This window comes from Lucilia cuprina, chromosome 4 (genome assembly GCF_022045245.1).
Source record: "Lucilia cuprina isolate Lc7/37 chromosome 4, ASM2204524v1, whole genome shotgun sequence".
Lineage (NCBI taxonomy): Eukaryota > Metazoa > Arthropoda > Insecta > Diptera > Calliphoridae > Lucilia > Lucilia cuprina.
In genome coordinates, this window is record NC_060952.1 from 73,387,724 (window position 1) to 73,407,606 (window position 19,883).

General features: G+C 28.7%; 1 protein-coding gene across 3 annotated transcripts in view; it reads right to left on the reverse strand.

The window, feature by feature from the left end:
* LOC111675441 (A disintegrin and metalloproteinase with thrombospondin motifs 9) overlaps positions 1–19,883 on the reverse strand; it is a 143,758-nt gene that overhangs the window by 121,738 nt on the left and 2,137 nt on the right. The window lies entirely within an intron of this gene.

Here is a 19,883-nt window from a genome sequence, read left to right on the forward strand (position 1 = left end):
CTACTTCAAAAGTAGCTATATTTAATGACTTCCGAAGAAGCGGTAATAGTTCTATATTTTATACAGAATATATTTTTATTGTTCTTACTTTTTTGTGGGATAAACTTAAAAAAAAGCATGGGAAGTTATTTTTGCTGGGTCTGTACTCTGGAGAGTCTGTAATTTATTACCTGTTGATTTAATCGCGAAACTCTAAGGTCAATAACACTGAGCCTCTGGAGTATGTAATTTAAAAACTATGAACTCTATTATTCAGAGACCCTGATTTGTATGATCTCTATACTCTGGACCCTTTTATATAATTCAATATATAATTCAAACATTCGAGATTTTAATGGTTTATATAATCTGTATACTTTAGGTGCTATCATCTATAGACAGATGACATCATCTATATTCAGAAACTCTAAATTCTATAAACTAAACACTCAGAACTTTCAAATCAAGATATATTCAGGATTTTTTAATCCCAAGAATCTGACTTTTTAGTCTGGAGTATCAGAATTCTTTAGTGAAGCTAAAGCCATAAGAATTGAAGTATTATTTAGGAATTATGGACTCTGGACTCAGTAAAAGGCTTTGGCTTATAATTCGAAACTCGTAATTTTTAACTGAACAATATATAAACTTTAAATACTAGAAACCAGACACTCTGGACTTTAAAGTCAAGAGCATTTGGAGTCTCAAATAGAGACAGTATGAAGTATATGATTGAGGAATGTTAGATTTTATTATCCGATGATTAAACGCAGACAATCTTAATTTTATAATCCAGAGTTCTAAAGATCAAGAACAATAGAATTAGATATCATTATCAGTATAAACACATCATTCTCTAATAATTCTCTAATATTGTAGGGTATTTAAAGTTATTGTTTTTTTTTTTTTTTTTTTTTTGTCAACTAAGATTGGTTTATTTCTTTAAAACATGTAGCATGCCACTCCTTTCTTAAAATACAATTTACAGGGAACTCATTCCAGAGAACAACACAATCATAAGAATAATATAAATACAAGTTCTAAGAATACTTCAATAAAAAATCTTAAGAAAATTTCCACTGGTCACACTGCCAAAACACAAGCCCAAGATTTTGTTTTAAGCTTTAAGTGCAAGGAACTTTAATAAAATTAAAACAAAACACATTTTTTCGATTAAACGCCCACATTGTTTTGTTCAAACACCAACTTCTCATTTCGCATATATTTCCTAAACTTTGAAGCTAATAAATCTTAAAAATATTTTATCTAAATAAATGCCCTATGAAATTCAATACTGATTTCGGACAAAGTCTGCTAAACGTCTTTCCCACAAAACCTTATAAAAATATCAAATAACAAAATTATTTTTTTTATAAATTTTATATTATTTATAACTAAATTATAGAGCTAAAAAACTAAAACCCTAAACGAAATTCAAATTTATTCAAAAAATCAGCGAAAACGCACACATGTAACTAATCGATATTTTGTTTGAATGGCGCATTTTTCTAAAATTCATAAACACGCCAAAGTTTAAATTGAAATCCAAACAAAGAATTTGTTGAAAAAAAATCATTGATTAGGTGTCAAAGAAATTAATATTAAATACCGCCTTTTTAAATTAATAGACCATGTTAAACACAAAAAACGAATTTGAAAATTTTTAACTTAAGATTTTGCAGAGAACTGAACCTAAAAGATACACAACAATAGCGAAGAAAACATGCGTATAAAATACGCTGAAATACCTGAATAAAACACAAACGGCGGCATTTTGAACTTTGTAGTGAAACACAAATCTTTACGAATAGGCGTAACAAGTTTTTAAATATTTTTTTTTTAAATTTATTAAGTAAAAAAGCATAAAATTATTAATAAATACAAATACGTATGTATACAATAACAAAATTATAAAAGTTTTCAAAAGAAACAAGCTATTATTCATTCAATTAATTTAAGTTTATTAATATGAATATACAATTTAAAGCTAGTTTTTACGGATTTTAAGTTAAGTTTATGGATTTTCAGTCAATCCAATGATTCCAGTTTCTTAAGCTCGGAGAACTAACTAACTAACCAACTAAATAACTAACTTACTTACTAACTGACTAACTGGCGCAGTCTATAGTTCAGTCCAAAGGCTAGTTTAGTCTAGTCTACAGTCTAGTCTATAGTCTAGTCTATAGTCTAGTCTATAGTCTAGTCTATAGTCTAGTCTATAGTCTAGTCTATAGTCTAGTCTATAGTCTAGTCTATAGTCTAGTCTATAGTCTAGTCTATAGTCTAGTCTATAGTCTAGTCTATAGTCTAGTCTATAGTCTAGTCTATAGTCTAGTCTATAGTCTAGTCTATAGTCTAGTCTATAGTCTAGTCTATAGTCTAGTCTATAGCCTATTCTATAGCCTAGTCTATAGTCTAGTCCATAGTCTAGTCTATAGTCTAGTCTATAGTCTAGTTTATAGTCTAGTCTTTATATATTTGACGTTTCTTGCAGCGTTTGCAAAAACCTAAACTTATAAATTGTGAAAAATATTGGTAAGATTGGCCAGCGGACAAGTTAGGTCTTAAACTCAAACCTATTTATATGCAAGCTAATATTCATACCCAGCAAAAACTTCTTATTGACTTTCAATTGTTTCTATTAGAATACTTTCAAAACACTACTACATATAATTCCTGATGTCATATATGTAAGTAGTCCTATAACGTCATATTGATAAGGTGTTACATAAGTACTGAGTAATGAATTATACTCATCTTTTCCGTAAAGCTTTAGAAACGAAGATAATGCTATTGTTTAAGCAAATTTTTATTAACTTCTTTAAATCTTAGAATTAATCAAATAAAACAATAGAAATACAAATCGTTTTTAAAACAAACTAAAACTAAAAAAAAACAAAAAACAAAACAAGTGCTTAAAACATAAATATTTATGGGATTATTTCAATAATTTTTAATTTATTTCAATTTTCATTAAAATCTTATTATATTTAGCTTTTGTTTAGCTGTTTTGCTAACTTGTTGTTTTGATCTGTTTTAATAGTAATATTTTTTTTCTAAATCTTCTCGAAATTCTTTTTTTTTGTACAACAACAACTATTAAGTACTAGGTAGAAGAAAAAGACTACTAAACTTTATGAGTTTGCCTTGAGTTGTGAGTGTTAATTAATGTTTAATTTATGCAAATCAATATTTAACAACCCAGTAAAGAAGAAGAAGAAAAAAACAAATTAAATAAATAGAATTTTGAATTTTGTCGTGAAAAGAAAAACATAAATATTTTGAATTTGTAAACAATGGCCGTTAAATGATTAAAAATAAAATAAATCTTAAACTTATTATGAAACGGTTGTTTTAAGTTATGTTTAAGTACTTTGTTTTTATTTTTGGATAATTAAAAATCTCTATTTAATTATCTTAAATTATGTGTATAAATTACAAATTTTATTATTTATATTTCTATAAATAAACTAAGAACCAAAAATAAATATCCTTTAAAAAAATGCTAATTAAACAATATTTACCAAAATGACTTTCAAAACTCGGTTATATTAACCCCGAGTAAATTTTATTATTTAATATTGTATAGCCTACTTTTAGTACATTTCCCATTCATGACCTTGATTTTTATAAAAAAAAAGTTGTTAACAGATAATAAATTAGAAATCTTTTAAGCTAGTAGTAGCTTGTATGTCAAAATTTATTTATTTTTTTAAAATTTATAATATTAAAGAAAAAAATATATAAAATTTGTTTTTATTATTAAAAATGCTAAACACATTTTGTCTCTACGTTAAAAAAAATTAAATAAATATATTTTAAAAAAAATTTACTAAAAAAAAACAAGCAATTTGTCTTGTATTGTTTTTTAAGACATATTTTTTTCAAATAAGAAAAATACACAAACAACAAATTGTTTTCTGTCTACTGTGTGGCTTCTAAAAAGCTTTTTTTGACTGACGTTTTAAAAACGTTTTCAACACTTTGTTTTTTGAAGAAAAAAAAAACGAGATGAAAAAAGTGTTGAAAATTTTAAAATATTTTTTTTATTCATGGGCCCTATTTTATTATTTGCCAAACAATTAAAAAGTTTTAAAAATGCTTTTTCAAAAAAAAAAATCATAACAAAAGATACGACAATTGTATGAATAAGGAATTTTTAAGAATTTTTTTTTCGTAGACAGATTATGGGGATTAAAACAAAATTTAAATAAAATTCCTCAACATTAATACAAAATGTTTAAAATTTTTCATAATTATAAAAACGCTTAATATTTAAATATTTTTCCTGGAGTTTTTAAAAGAAAATTCAAGATTTTTTTTTATAAAATTTTAAAAGTGAAAATTAATTTTTTCTCAATTACAATTATCTTATTTCAAGCCTGGTAATGACTTGCAATTATAACCACTTACCTATTAATATACTTTTCAATGACAGCTTAATATCTTCCTGAAGTACTTTAGTAACGTCTTTTTAATATTTTCTAATTCATTTGTCAGCTTCTGCGTGATAATATAGAAGCTGTGTATGTCTTTTTTCACATTATTTACATTGACTGATTTTGCACATTACTGGTAAGCAATTGTGGTATGTAATCACCTTCAGTGACATCACCAAATTAAAAAATAACTTGAAATGGTATCGTATAAATAAATTTTAGCATTTTAAACCCTTATCTGGTAATAAACGTTTTTCAGAAATGAACCTTTTATGGGATCTTAGGGCAATCCTTATAGCATTCGAGAGAGAGAGATATTATAAATTATAAACAGATTTTCTTTTTCCTTACTTTTATATTTTGTATGAAAAATTTTCGCTTGGGAAGAGGGTAAATTTCCCTTTTTTCACCCTGAGGCCCCGCGCCTGCTCTAAGATTTCAGCTTTTTTCGAATCATAGTTGATATCAGTATTATATAAAAACTATTCCAAAAAGTACTATAAAATAACTTTTTAATGAAGCACCGAATTCCGTAAATGGAATGCTTTCCTGTAAATAGTAATTAGTTTTCTGAAGAGTTCCTTATATGGGGGGAAGGGTCAATTATGAACCGATTATCATAAAACTCGGTAGAGAGATTTGTGTTCATAAAAAATTACTTATGTCGAATTTTAGCGCTGTACTCGTACGTTCAGAGGGTTGGGGACATATAAGAGGGTTGGAGTCAATTATGGATCGATCCTCATACAATTTGGTAAAAAGAATTTGACTCATTCAAGACTTATTCAAGATTTATATCAAATTTCTTTGCTATACCTGCATTTTTAAAATAGACATGACTCTTAATCCTGTATTTCAGGAGACCATTTGCATTGGGGCTATGCGAAAACGTGGACCGATATTGTACATTTGCAATAAAACACACAATACTTATCTATAAGAAATATTTGTGGAAAATTTTCATTCCGTTCGGACTCTATCGTGCTTTCAACAGGCAGACAGAATGACAGACATTGTTAGATCGTCTTAGAATTTAACAAGGGTTTATAATCATTGATCAATATTTCGATGTGTTACAAACGGAATGACCGATCTAATATACCCCATCTTTTTTGATGAATAACTGTAGAGCCAGGTTCAAGCCCGGGAAAGTCGGGTAAGTACATTTGTATCCAGTTATTTTTTAACGTTTACGAACAAAAATAATTAGTTAATCACCCCAAAAGTAAGTACTTTCACATTACTTTATTATTACTTTCTTGCTTACCGGGTAAGTAATGCTTTTCCTGGGATCGTGATAAAAACGGCCTTCCGGTTAATTTCACATTACTTCATTATGTGTCAATAACTTTGATTTCCTATAGAAAATCCAGCGATGTTAGCAACAAATTTTTGTAAATTTTTTGCTAACATCAAGTTTCTATAGAAAATTTAACGATATTTTCTCCATATCTTTAATTTTCTATGGAAAATTAGAAGATTATTTATGTTTTTTTATGAAAACTTGAAAAATGTGTGGTTAACTTAACTCTTCTGTAAAAAAAATTTCGTTAATTTTAGTTGTTTTGAGAAACTTTATCGATAACTATAATTGTTTATGGAAGTTTTTTCGATAACATTATTTTTTATGACATTTTCTTTATCAATCCTTAAATACCGTTAAATTTTATATAGTTAGTATATGTACATACGTATGCATATGTATGTATGTGTACGTATATTCCATGCCTCCAATTAAAACTTTTAGATGTCTGTTGACCTTACTTTTGTTTCAGAACAAATAAAGAATCAATTGTTTCAGACACAGAACCATGTGTTTTGTTTCAAAAAAAAATAAAAAATAAACAAGAACAGTTTTATTTTTAAATTTAAAATAAATAAATATGTTTCGTATTTATATATCCAACTCAAACAATATGTCGATTATTTTCAAGTCTTTTCTTTAATGTTTTATACATATATTTCAGCTTGTGTTTTATATTTTTGTCTCAATTTAATGTCAATGAACGCAAATAATTTCGCTTTTTTCGCTCTCGCTCTTTTTACTTTTATTTGCATGCGATTTTTTTCTTCTCTTGTACAACTGTCTATTGAAATTAGGTTTTTTTTTTGTTTTATTTATTTACTTTTTTACGTAAAACAAATTAATATCATTTTCTTTTTTTTGATCGTCTCAAAACCAGACAATCAGTCACAGGGACTAAACAACAAAACAATATTCGTCAGATCATTCTCCATTGTAGAGAAAAAAAATCAATAAAACATTTTAGCTGGCAAATGTTTCTAGTTCTTGGTATTTTTTAATTCTGATTGTTTTATTTTTTTAATTATATTTAAGTGCTGTTATTTGCTGCATGTGCTCGCTGTCTGTCCGTCTGTCTATCCGCATTAGTATGCAAATTTTGCTCATACCGGCTGTTCCCATGTTTATGAACAACAACAAAAATACACACTCATACTCATAAATTGCTGTTTCATTATCATTAAATTATTGTCCAAAAAAAAAAAAGAATTATAACAACATATAATATAAACATTTTAAATTTAATTGGAAAAAGAATACATACACTCATAAAATATTTAAATTGTTAATTAGAAGACAAATAGAATTGGTTTTACTAGCAAGTATTTTGGGAAATTTTATCATTGGCGACTGAAAGTATACAACACTTTATTCAACTCTTTTGTTTAATAAAACTTTCTTAGTTAACAGATTATTTGGTAGAAGCAATTCTATAGTATGCTTTAAGGCTAAATTGTTACAATAAATTTATAGCCAACTTTTTTGGAAAACTTTTTTTTTTAATTTTCTACAGAACTATTTTACCTTTCTTAATTACGTTCCCATAAGACTATAGAGTTCAGACTATAGAGAAAAGTAAAGACTGTAGACACGAGTAAAGACTTTACTCTTGTCTTTATTCTTGTCAATAGTCTAGTTTATATTATAGTCCATAGTCTAGTCTGTAGTCTAGTATGTAGTCTAGTCTGTAGTCTAGTCTGTAGTCTAGTCTGTAGTCTAGTCTGTAGTCTAGTCTGTAGTCTAGTCTGTAGTCTAGTCTGTAGTCTAGTCTGTAGTCTAGTCTATAGTCTAGTCTATAGTCTAGTCTATAGTCTAGTCTATAGTCTAGTCTATAGTCTAGCCTATAGTCTAGTCTATAGTCTAGTCTATAGTCTAGCCTATAGTCTAGTCTATAGTCTAGTCTATAGTCTAGTCTATAGTCTAGTCTATAGTCTAGTCTATAGTCTAGTATATAGTCTAGTCTATAGTCTAGTCTATAGTCTAGGCTATAGTCTAGTCTATAGTCTAGTCTATAGTCTAGTCTATAGTCTAGTCTATAGTCTAGTCTATAGTCTAGTCTATAGTCTAGTCTATAGTCTAGTCTATAGTCTAGTCTATAGTCTAGTCTATAGTCTGGTCTATAGTCTAGTCTATAGTCTAGTCTATAGTCTAGTCTATAGTATTTTATATAGTATGGTCTATAGTCTTGTCTATAGTCTTGTCCGGATCTTTGTCTAGTCTAGTGTATAGTCTATTCTATAACGTAGTCTAGTCTATAGTCTAGTCTATTGTCTAGTCTGAAGGCTTGTCTAGTCTATAAGCTAGCCTAGTCTATAAGCGAGTCTAAGCCATAGTCTTCCTTACAGTCTTGTCTATAGTCTATTATATAGTCTTGTCTATATATAATTTAAAATTTTTCAAGAAACAAGTTATTCATTCTTAAACTTTGACAAATTATACTTAAACAACTACCGTGAAACTGACACTAAAACAAAAATCTCTTTTTAATAGAATTTTAAGAATAATAATAAAAACCTACAAATCAATACATGATTATGATTGAAACAATTTCATGACTGTTTTCTGTTAATTCTTTTATCAATTTTATTAAATTTCTTTCAAAAAAAATCTCGTTGTTCTGGTTGTTTAAATTTAAAATTTATTATAATTTGGTGGCGGTTTTATTAAACAAATGTTAGTTGAGTTGAAATTTAAGTTTTTTTATGTTAAATTAAAATGTGTTAAACTTAACAAAAGAGCCTTTTTGACAGGTTTTTAATTAATAAAAAAATATATTTATATTTATTTTTGTTAATCTTTTTTTAATGTTTTAAAACTTTTAAACCAGTTTGTTTTTATGCCAAAAAAAAATTGGCAACAAATAAAAAACAACTTCTTAATTTGTCATGTTGAATCTGGGGCCTTGATGGCTGGTTGATTGGCTGTTTATATTGAAAACCGCAAATTTCTTTAATGCAATCAACTGAAAGTGAGTGATAATTGTTTTTAATCTTGGCCTTTCTTAACAATTTATTTGTTGTGTTTCTTTAATATTTTATTACTTTTTGTTTCTATTTCCTTAATTCAATTTGCGTGTTTTCTTTAAACATGTAATTAAATATGCACTTTTATTGGTCACATTTTTATTTTTATTTTATTTGCAATTATATTTATTTTTTTCTTAAATATTTACCACCCGTTGGCAAAGTTTATTTTATATTAACACTACGAGGACTGGGAAAAATTTATAGAAACTTTAAAGTTATAAAACAAACATTAAAAGTTTATCCTTGAAAAGTGAAAAAAGCTTGATTAAGCTTTAAGCCGCAATACCAAAAGCTTTAGCTTTGTCTTTTTCCACGCTTAAAGCTTTAACACAATCATTTATTTAAAGCTTTTACTATAAAATATTAGCTGGGTTTTAAAAGCTTAAAATCCATTAGGACAGGCATTTTAACTTTTTAAAGAAAGTTTACAAAAGCTCAAGCAGCTGCTGTAGCAATTTATAAGTTTTCTTTTCCAAAATTGTTTTTTAATTGGAAACATGGAAATGGTTTAATCCATCATTTATTACTCTAGGTTTCATCTTTTTTTGTCATTAAACTTGAACAGCAATTGTTTGTTTTTTATAATTTGAAATATATTTAAATCTGCTTTTTATAATTTAATTAGTTCAACTTTTTGTTAATATTTCTATAACATTTTTATGACTATTTGTTTTGTGTTTTTTTGTTAAGAGATTTATAGTCAGCGGATACGTTTGCAGGCGGACAGGTTTGCTAATAAAATGCCAAAATAAATAAAGAATTAATGCATTATTTTTTAGACATAAAAGTTCCATAAATAAATTTAATATTTTTAAAATTATTATTTATATATTTTGTGTAATCGTTCCTGATATTTAAATATATGTTTTTTGTTTCATGTTCATTAAGGGGTTAATTTGTAGCTTTCATTCCGCATGTTAATGTTGCCTCCTCCTTAACATGAAAAATATTGGTGACAGAACCTTGTATAATTCTCAATTTTCAAATACTCAGTATCATGGATGTAGCCCCTTAGAATTTTCCAATTATAAATCTGCAGTAACATAATAGGAGTAAATTTCGGTAACATTTGAGTTTAGAGAGAAAGTGCTACAGACATTCACTGTCCTCTCCGTATGCATTATATTCGTCTGATTTCGCTTGTCTAATTTTACAAATGTCACATGTTTTAATGAAGTTGTTTTTGTAAAATAAAACACAGTTTCTTAATATACATATATATAAGAAAAAATAAGAAAAAAATTTTACTAAATAATATTTCATATTGTACACAATTGTTCAATTCACAATCGATGTTGTAGCGTTGTATGTCAGCAGCTGCTACAATAGACATAACAATGTTGTTGGTATTTTCTCTGCAAAAGCTCTATACAACTCTTACGACAATTTTTCATATGTTTTTCTAATGTCGTAAGAAAGTTCAGTGTTGTCAATTGTTTATTTCAGCATATAAATAAAAAATTCAATCGATTTTGGCATAAAAAACGATAAAGTGGTAACACAGAAATTACAAACAAACAGCTGTTTGCCAAAACAAAAATAAAGTTTAAAAACTGTTTATTTATTAGTTTAAAATGTGGAATAATGAAAATAATAGAATTTTAAATAAAAAGAAATTAATTTGGTTTATTTTGCTCGCTTAGTTAGTTTAATTTGATTTTTTTATCTTTTGACATTGTTTGTTTTGATTTTTTTTTTTTCATTGTGAACATAAACTTATGACTTGCTGCAAAGATCTGTTCACAATCACTGTTACTAAACTTTAGTAGGTACAATATACAACTTGATTGTGAATTGAACAAATATTTTCGTAAATATGTTTTACGAAAAAAGTATCTCTTTTATAACAAGTATACTTCATTTTTTCTTGCAGATTATTACAAATAGGAATTCTATTCTTATGATGTATGCCGAAGTGGTTTACGTGAACACCTGTTGTGTTGGCTTCTGTTGTGCCGACAACAGCATCTAGAGACGGTTGCGAATCCGTTAAATAAACTTTGTTCTTACTTACAGAGAACACACTGTGGTTAATGTGGTATGAACAAAGTTTTCTCTAAAAATATATCCCTTTATTCATGCTGGTTCATAGTTTAATACATTTAACAACAAATCATTTGAAATGCTTTGACCCACATTCAGTCCTCCTGTGGGGTATCTAATTCATAGGCAACAACACTGAACTTATTCCGAAATATAGACTCTATCGTACATCAGTCTCTTAACCGCAACTCACACTCCCCGCGAATTGGTTTTAAACCACAGCCACTACGTGAATCCCGAAGGAACCTCAACCAACTGACCAGCCAGGACATAGTCCTGTGAGAAACTGGCCACCCGTAGTACCAAATTATGTGGATCTCTTTTTCAATCCCATGTCAAATCAATCCTAGAATAATCCAAGGATTGAAATTATATCACCAGTTTTTAGTCTCATCAAACTAGAGCTATCGGTAGCATCTATTTTTCTCGAAAGTGCAATAACACCAAAAATGGGGTCTTCCATTAGGGAAACATGCCCCGGTGGTCGGGGCATTCATATGATGTAAAGCTCACCTCTAGAAAAGTATTCGGTTAAGACTCTTTTCAATCGAATATTGTCTATAATTTAACCCTATCCCCTGATATAGTCTTACGTCTGGCGGCTGTTTATTTCAAGCCAGTTGTACAGTCAAATACGATCTTAGATATCGTCTTACGTCTGGTGACACATATATACCATTTCAGTTTACACGTTCCAATATTACAAGAACTTCTGACTGAATCAAATGTTTCGACTAGATAGCCGGTAGTTTATTGCGGTTTACGAGGTTTTCAATGTCGATCCTTAGACCAATTACTTGGACTTCTAGGAATATTTACTCGAATATTTTTGAAATTTCTAATGTTTATGATATTTGATCTGAGATCATCGTATCATACATAGTTCCCAATAAATTATCTTACTAGTGTGTAATAGTGTACGTCCGATGTTTGTGTAAAGCATTTTAAACATTAAGCCGTTCGGGATTATTTAACAATGTTTCCAAAGGCTTGGTTGACGTAGTGTTCCTTGTATACTCAGGTACGACCATGATTTAGAATTGCCAGATTAAATCTATTTTCATGAACATTAAATCTATTTTCTAAACCGTGGTAAGTTAGTTGCTGATGTTCTGGTCTGTTAATCTAGACTTTAAGAAATCAACTCATAACAGACCCGATAGTGATAGGTATAAGCCTAACTGTTCTTTATATCTGATTTAGCATACACTATTCTTTCAAACTAACTAACTAACTAACTAAAGCCATTTTACAAAACATTACGTAAAGAAGTTTTACAAAAATAAAAAATACTATTTCACTATCATTTATTTCACTACTATTTATAGTAACCCGTAGTAACATAGTTTAACTCATATCAGCTGATTTAAAGTTTTTTAATCAAATTTCAAAAATTCTATAAAAAACTTTAAGTAAAAATGTGAATGACTTCAGTCTAGGCTCCGTTTGTCCTTGAATAGAAATAAACAACATTTTTTTAAAAACAAGCAAGAATGTTTAGTGGGACATGACCGAACATATAATACACTACACCAGTGAGTATGTTAAAGCATTTTACCCTAATCCGAAATATTTTAACAATTAATTGTCAAAAAAAAGTCTTTTTTCTGGGGTAAAGATAAATGTTTAAAAGTGAATTTCAACCATTAATTAATTTTCTGAAGAAGACTTTGTATGGGGTCAAATGAGGCCCGATCATTACAAAAATCGACAATCTAATTTGTATAAATTCTATAACATTTAACACAATCATAAATTCAAAAGCCCTAATTGGCGGTACGGTTTGATATGGGGGCCATTTTGAAATTATATTGAAAATTTTGACCTGTAGCGTGCGCACAAGATTTACATGGACAATGAGACGGGCAAAGCTTTATCGACTCAGAAAGTCTTTTTGAACCGTTTAAGGTAGATGTTGTTTCAAACATCAACACAAATGTATAATAGTGGTGTAGGGTATAATGACACTATTTTGCAGACATCCCAAAATTTGTTATTCAAACTTCGTATACAAAGCTTCAGCTACTAAAGAAAAAAAACCATTATAAATTTGATTCTTTTTGTATATTGAACTAAACATTTTGTCAATATGGCCATTAAACAATGGAAATTTTTAAATGCACTTTGGCAGGTTTTTATTATTATGGACATAAACTGTTGAAATTAAAAACTCAATGTTTTTATAAAACACAAAACAAAGAATTTTAAATGGATTTCCTCTTTTTTGAAATTTTAAAAAATAATTCACACAATTAAGAAAAAAATTCCATTATAAACAAAAAAACTGAAACAGTTTTAAAAAACAAAACTGCACATGTCAGGAAAATTTTAAAAAATATTAATAATAAATATGCAAATTTGTTAATATGTTTGTCTTTTAATATTTAATAAAAATTAATAACAATAATTCTAAATATTTATTTACTTTAAGCTTTTATTAAATTGTTTATTTAATTAACTATTTTTTCTTTATATTCAACTCTTTTAAAACAACCTACCACACCATCACACCTGAACTCAACATGAATTATGTTTTCAAGCTCAACTTCAAAACCAAAAAATGAGAATTTCTTTTCTCAATTCGTTAGTTTATTTTTTGTTGTCATGTCATTGTTGTTGTTGTTACTTTTTTTCTATCTTGTACGTGTTTGAATTTAGTTTCAGCTTCTTCTTACTTTATTTAGTGGTATCATTTCTTTTTGGTTATTTTTTATGTTTTTTTGTTTCTTTCTCGTTTAATTTCGATTTCATTTACAAATTTTTGCAAATGTTTGCATAAAATTTTTTTTGGTTAATTTTTTTTATAAATTTTTGTTAGTGGAATATTTGATTAGCCATACATAGTAGTTGTATCTGTGTATACGTAATAGTAGTAGTAAATAGTAGTAAAAAATTAAAAAGAAGAAGAAATTGCTAAAAGAAGAGTGTGAATAAACAGTAAATGGAGAAGAACACTTTTTCTAAGCTGCCCCACGCTGGAAAATTAAAAAAAAAAACTTAAGTACGTTTGGCTTTAAACTGGGCGGCAATGAGCTCAAGGATCAGAATTTAAAACCATATTCCCAAGTAAATCACGACAAAATAGCTTAATATACATATTTACCGATAGCCAGGATACATTTAGGTTTGAAGTCAATCTTTAGCCAAGTCTAAAGTTACTATTTTCCAGTCTAAAGTCGAGTATCACTTAATAAAAGCCTAGTATTTAATCTAGTAGATTCGCTAATATGTCGTCACGTCTTTAGTAGAGTATATAGTCGAGTTTATAGTTTATTCTTTAGTCTAGTCTATAGTCTAGTATATAGTCTAGTTTATAGTCTAGTCTAGTCTATAGTCAAGTCTATAGTCTAATCTATAGTCTAGTCTATAGTCTAATCTATAGTATATAGTCTAGTGTATACACTAGTCTATAGTCTAGTCTAAAGTCTAGTGTATACACTAGTCTATAGTCTAGTCTATAGTCTAGTGTATACACTAGTCTATAGTCTAGTCAATAGTCTAGCCCATAGACTAGTCTATAGTCTAGTCTATAGTCTAGTGTATAGTCTAGTCTATAGTTTAGTCTATAGTCTAGTCTATAGTCTAGTCTATAGTTTAGTCTATAGTCTAGTCTATAGTCTAGTCTATAGTTTAGTCTATAGTCTAGTCTATAGACTAGTCTATAGCATAGGCTATAGTCTAATCTATAGTATATAGTCTAGTCTATAGACTAGTCTATAGTCTAGTCTATAGTCTAGTCTAAAGTCTAGTCTATAGTCTAGTCTATAGTCTAGTCTATAGTCTAGTCTATAGTCTAGTCTATAGTCTAGTCTATAGTCTAGTCTATAGTCTAGTCTATAGTCTAGTCTATAGTCTAGTCTATAGTCTAGTCTATAGTCTAGTCTATAGTCTAGTCTATAGTCTAGTCTATAGTCTAGTCTATAGTCTAGTCTATAGTCTAGTCTATAGTCTAGTCTATAGTCTAGTCTATAGTCTAGTCTATAGTCTAGTCTATAGTCTAGTCTATAGTCTAGTCTATAGTCTAGTCTATAGTCTAGTCTATAGTTTAGTCTATAGTCTAGTCTATAGACTAGTCTATAGCATAGGCTATAGTCTAATCTATAGTATATAGTCTAGTCTATAGACTAGTCTATAGTTTAGTCTATAGTCTAGTCTATAGACTAGTCTATAGCATAGGCTATAGTCTAATCTATAGTATATAGTCTAGTCTATAGTCTAGTCTATAGTCTAGTCTATAGTCTAGTCTATAGTCTAGTCTATAGTCTAGTCTATAGTCTAGTCTATAGTCTAGTCTAGTCTATAGTTTAGTCTAGGTTTAGTTTAGTAGGGGTGTTTTAGCGTGTTAAAGTCTCGCACATTGTCTTTTGATGATTTCACCTCTTTAAAAAAAAAAAAAGTCTATAGTCTAGTCTATAGTCTAGTCTATATTCTAGTCTATAGTCTAGTCTATAGTCTAGTCTATAGTCTAGTCTATAGTCTAGTCTATAGTCTAGTCTATAGTCTAGTCTATAGTCTAGTCTATAGTCTAGTCTATAGTTAGTCTATAGTCTAGTCTATAGTCTAGTCTATAGTCTAGTCTATAGTCTAGTCTATAGCATAGTCTATAGTCTAGTCTATAGTATATAGTCTAGTCTATAGTCTAGTCTATAGTCTAGTCTATAGTCTAGTCTATAGTCTAGTCTATAGTCTAGTCTATAGTCTAGTCTATAGTCTAGTCTATAGTCTAGTCTATAGTCTAGTCTATAGTCTAGTCTATAGTCTAGTCTATAGTCTAGTCTATAGTCTAGTCTATAGTCTAGTCTATAGTCTAGTCTATAGTCTAGTCTATAGTCTAGTCTATAGTCTAGTCTATAGTCTAGTCTATAGTCTAGTCTATAGTCTAGTCTATAGTCTAGTCTATAGTCTAGTCTATAGTCTAGTCTATAGTCTAGTCTATAGTCTAGTCTATAGTCTAGTCTATAGTCTAGTCTATAGTCTAGTCTATAGTCTAGTCTATAGTCTAGTCTATAGTCTAGTCTATAGTCTAGTCTATAGTCTAGTCTATAGTCTAGTCTATAGTCTAGTCTATAGTCTAGTCTATAGTCTAGTCTATAGTCTAGTCTATAGTCTAGTCTATAGTCTAGTCTATAGTCTAGTCTATAGTCTAGTCTATAGTCTAGTCTATAGTCTAGTCTATAGTCTAGTCTCTATAGTCTAGTCTATAGTCTAGTCTATAGTCTAGTCTATAGTCTAGTCTATAGTCTAGTCTATAGTCTAGTCTATAGTCTAGTCTATAGTCTAGTCTATAGTCTAGTCTATAGTCTAGTCTATAGTCTAGTCTATAGTCTAGTCTATAGTCTAGTCTATAGTCTAGTCTATAGTCTAGTCTATAGTCTAGTCTATAGTCTAGTCTATAGTCTAGTCTATAGTCTAGTCTATAGTCTAGTCTATAGTCTAGTCTATAGTCTAGTCTATAGTCTAGTCTATAGTCTAGTCTATAGTCTAGTCTATAGTCTAGTCTATAGTCTAGTCTATAGTCTAGTCTATAGTCTAGTCTATAGTCTAGTCTATAGTCTAGTCTATAGTCTAGTCTATAGTCTAGTCTATAGTCTAGTCTATAGTCTAGTCTATAGTCTAGTCTATAGTCTAGTCTATAGTCTAGTCTATAGTCTAGTCTATAGTCTAGGTCTATAGTCTAGTCTATAGTCTAGTCTATAGTCTAGTCTATAGTCTAGTCTATAGTCTAGTCTATAGTCTAGTCTATCTAGTCTAGTCTAGTCTAGTCTATAGTCTAGTCTATAGTCTAGTCTATAGTCTAGTCTATAGTCTAGTCTATAGTCTAGTCTATAGTCTAGTTCAGTCTATAGTCTAGTCTATAGTCTAGTCTATAGTCTAGTCTATAGTCTAGTCTATAGTCTAGTCTATAGTCTAGTCTATAGTCTAGTCTATAGTCTAGTCTATAGTCTAGTCTATAGTCTAGTTCTATAGTCTAGTCTATAGTCTAGTCTATAGTCTAGTCTATAGTCTAGTCTATAGTCTAGTCTATAGTCTAGTCTATAGTCTAGTCTATAGTCTAGTCTATAGTCTAGTCTATAGTCTAGTCTATAGTCTAGTCTATAGTCTAGTCTATAGTCTAGTCTATTGTCTAGTCTATAGTCTAGTCTATAGTCTAGTCTATAGTCTAGTCTATAGTCTAGTCTATAGTCTAGTCTATAGTCTAGTCTATAGTCTAGTCTATAGTCTAGTCTATAGTTTAGTCTATAGTCTAGTCTATAGACTAGTCTATAGACTAGTTTATAGTCTAGTTGATAGTCTAGTTTATAGTCTAGTCTATAGTCTAGTCTATAGTCTAGTCTATAGTCTAGTCTATAGTCTAGTCTATAGACTAGTTTTTATTCTAGTCTATATTCTATTGTATAGGTTAGTCCATAGTTTAGTATAAAATCAAGTATATAGTCTAATCTATATTCTAATCTAAATTCTACTTTATAGACACTCATCAAACGAATCAGTTGCATTCGCTACAGATTCCCTTCGATGGTACAAGATCTCCTTCTTTTTGGATGAAATGTGTTCAAATTCTTGTTCTTCATAAATGTTATCGCCTACCGAAATGATCGTTGTCTCGGCGCCTTATTTACCAGCATAGGGCTGATTTTGAACTGACACACTCATTCCAACAAAACTAAAATAACGTAACAATTTTGTTAAATTTGTATTCAAAAAAAAACTCATATTAACAAATTTTTTATTGTTGTTGCTACGATTGGTATTCTATAGAATAATACGGTTAACTAACACCAACATCTTATTGACGAACTTTACGGCCGGATCGGTCGCATGTTATTTTAACGTTGTTTTTGTTGTTGTCAAAATTACCTACTTGAAAACAGTAGAAGTAGAAAAAGAATAAGGTAACAAACCCAACAAACATATATCGTTATTTTATACTTTTATTCTAGTTGTTTTTATTATTTATTTTATTTTCTTTTTAGGTTTTTTTTTTATTATTTGTTTAACAAGCAAAAATGACAAAAAAAAAAATAAATTGATACTTAAATAAAATAAATCACACACACCCGAAAAATAAATCGCACACATGGTTGATGAGTGAGTATTTAGTAGTGTTTTTTTATTTATTTTTTTTCTTGATCGTACGAGTATTTATTTTTATTTATTTTATTGTAATTTTGTTTTATTTTATTTAATTTTAGATGTATTATTATATAGAAGGTTTTTATGTCAAACATATGGCGACCTAACCCATTGTGGGTTTAAAAGATTTCAGATCTTGCAAAATTTTATCCATGGGAAATTCTAACACCCTACAAATAAACTATGAACACTTTAATTATAAAATGCTAATATTAGTTTTAATCTAATATTTATAAATATTAAATGTACCGTTTTATTTAACTTTGCTCGTCAAGGATTAAAACCTAAAACTTAACACCCAAAACATAACAATTTAAGCAAAAAATAGTCTGCCGCCTAGACTGATCACCATGGTCTGTTTAAAACAAAACTCCATAAAAATAACAACAAAAACTAATAAATAAATACAGAAAAAATCCTAACGACAATATTAAAATGTCTAATAACAAGCGACACTGGCGACAAAATCCCCTCTTAAATACAACAAAAAGTCTGCACAGAAAACAGAAAAAAAGAACAAAATTGCTCATAAGACAAAAAAAAAAATTCGATGATCAGCATAAATGGTTGAATTAAATTTCTGTGCAATGAAGTGTATTTCAAATGCAAAGTAGTAAAAAATCAAAAACAAATAATAGCAGGGGTGTTCATAAGAAGAAGTGAAAGAAAATCATAAATATAATCCCAAACAATGTTTTGAGCTAAATTGCATAAATGAAATGCTTTCGGGGGCCACATAAACATATGTGTCAGATCATCTGTTATTTCCGAAATACTTCTTTAAAATTAAAAGGGATTTTGGTAATGACAGGTGCCATTAAAATGATAGTTCAGATGATATCTAATATAATGAAACATTTTAAAATGTCTGGCTAAAAAATATAACAACCTAGCCACTTCTCATTTAATATTACAATCAATATACAGATGATTGCGCATCTTTTACAAATATAGTGGCAAAATTGTATCCGAAAGATAGGTATTAGAAAAATTTAATAACACAAAAGATAGAATTATATAAAGACACTGTCTTCAAAGAGCAAATAAATCAATAAGCACTCTTTGAATATAATGTCTCCTTTTTGTTATTGAATATCCTTAATAATTTTTCTCCATAAAACATACAAAATATTATTAATTGAAGCGAACAGAACTGTGGAAATCTTGTTCATATTTATTATAAAATGACTTAACCACCAATTTTATTTTTATTCATTAAAATATTGCAATAATTATCAGTTAAAAAAGGCGGAATGGCCGACTTATTAGAATTCAGCTGTACAGTTAAGAGTGGATTTACATAAATAGAGTTCAAATGCTGAAAATAGGGACAGAGGATCAAACGAAAACAACTAAAAGGCAGACAGGAAGAGAGTATTAATTTAGACTCGTTATAGTTTTTGTTAGCAGTGATATCCTCGAGAAATAATCTCTAAACTGTATGATGGTAGGAATTAACATGGGTTTAAGGTCATCAAGATATTTAAAAATAAATTAGCAACAAATCACAGTAGATACTACCATAGACTAGAATATAAACTAGTCTACATACTATACTGTAGTATAGACTATACTTTAGATTAGACTACAAACGGCACTATAGACTAGACTATAGACTAGACTATATACTAGACTATAGACTAGACTATAGACTAGACTATAGACTAGACTATAGACTATACTATAGACTAGACTATAGACTAGATTATAGACTAGACTATAGACTAGACTATAGACTAGACTATAGACTGGACTATATACTAGACTATAGATTGGACTATAAATTAGACTATGGGCTAGATTATAGACTAGACTATAGACTAGACAATAGACTAGACTATAGACTTGACAATAGACTTGACAATAGACTGGACTATAGACTAGACAATAGACTAGACTATCTACTAGAATATGGACTACACTATAGACTAGAATATAGACTAGACTATAGGCTAGACT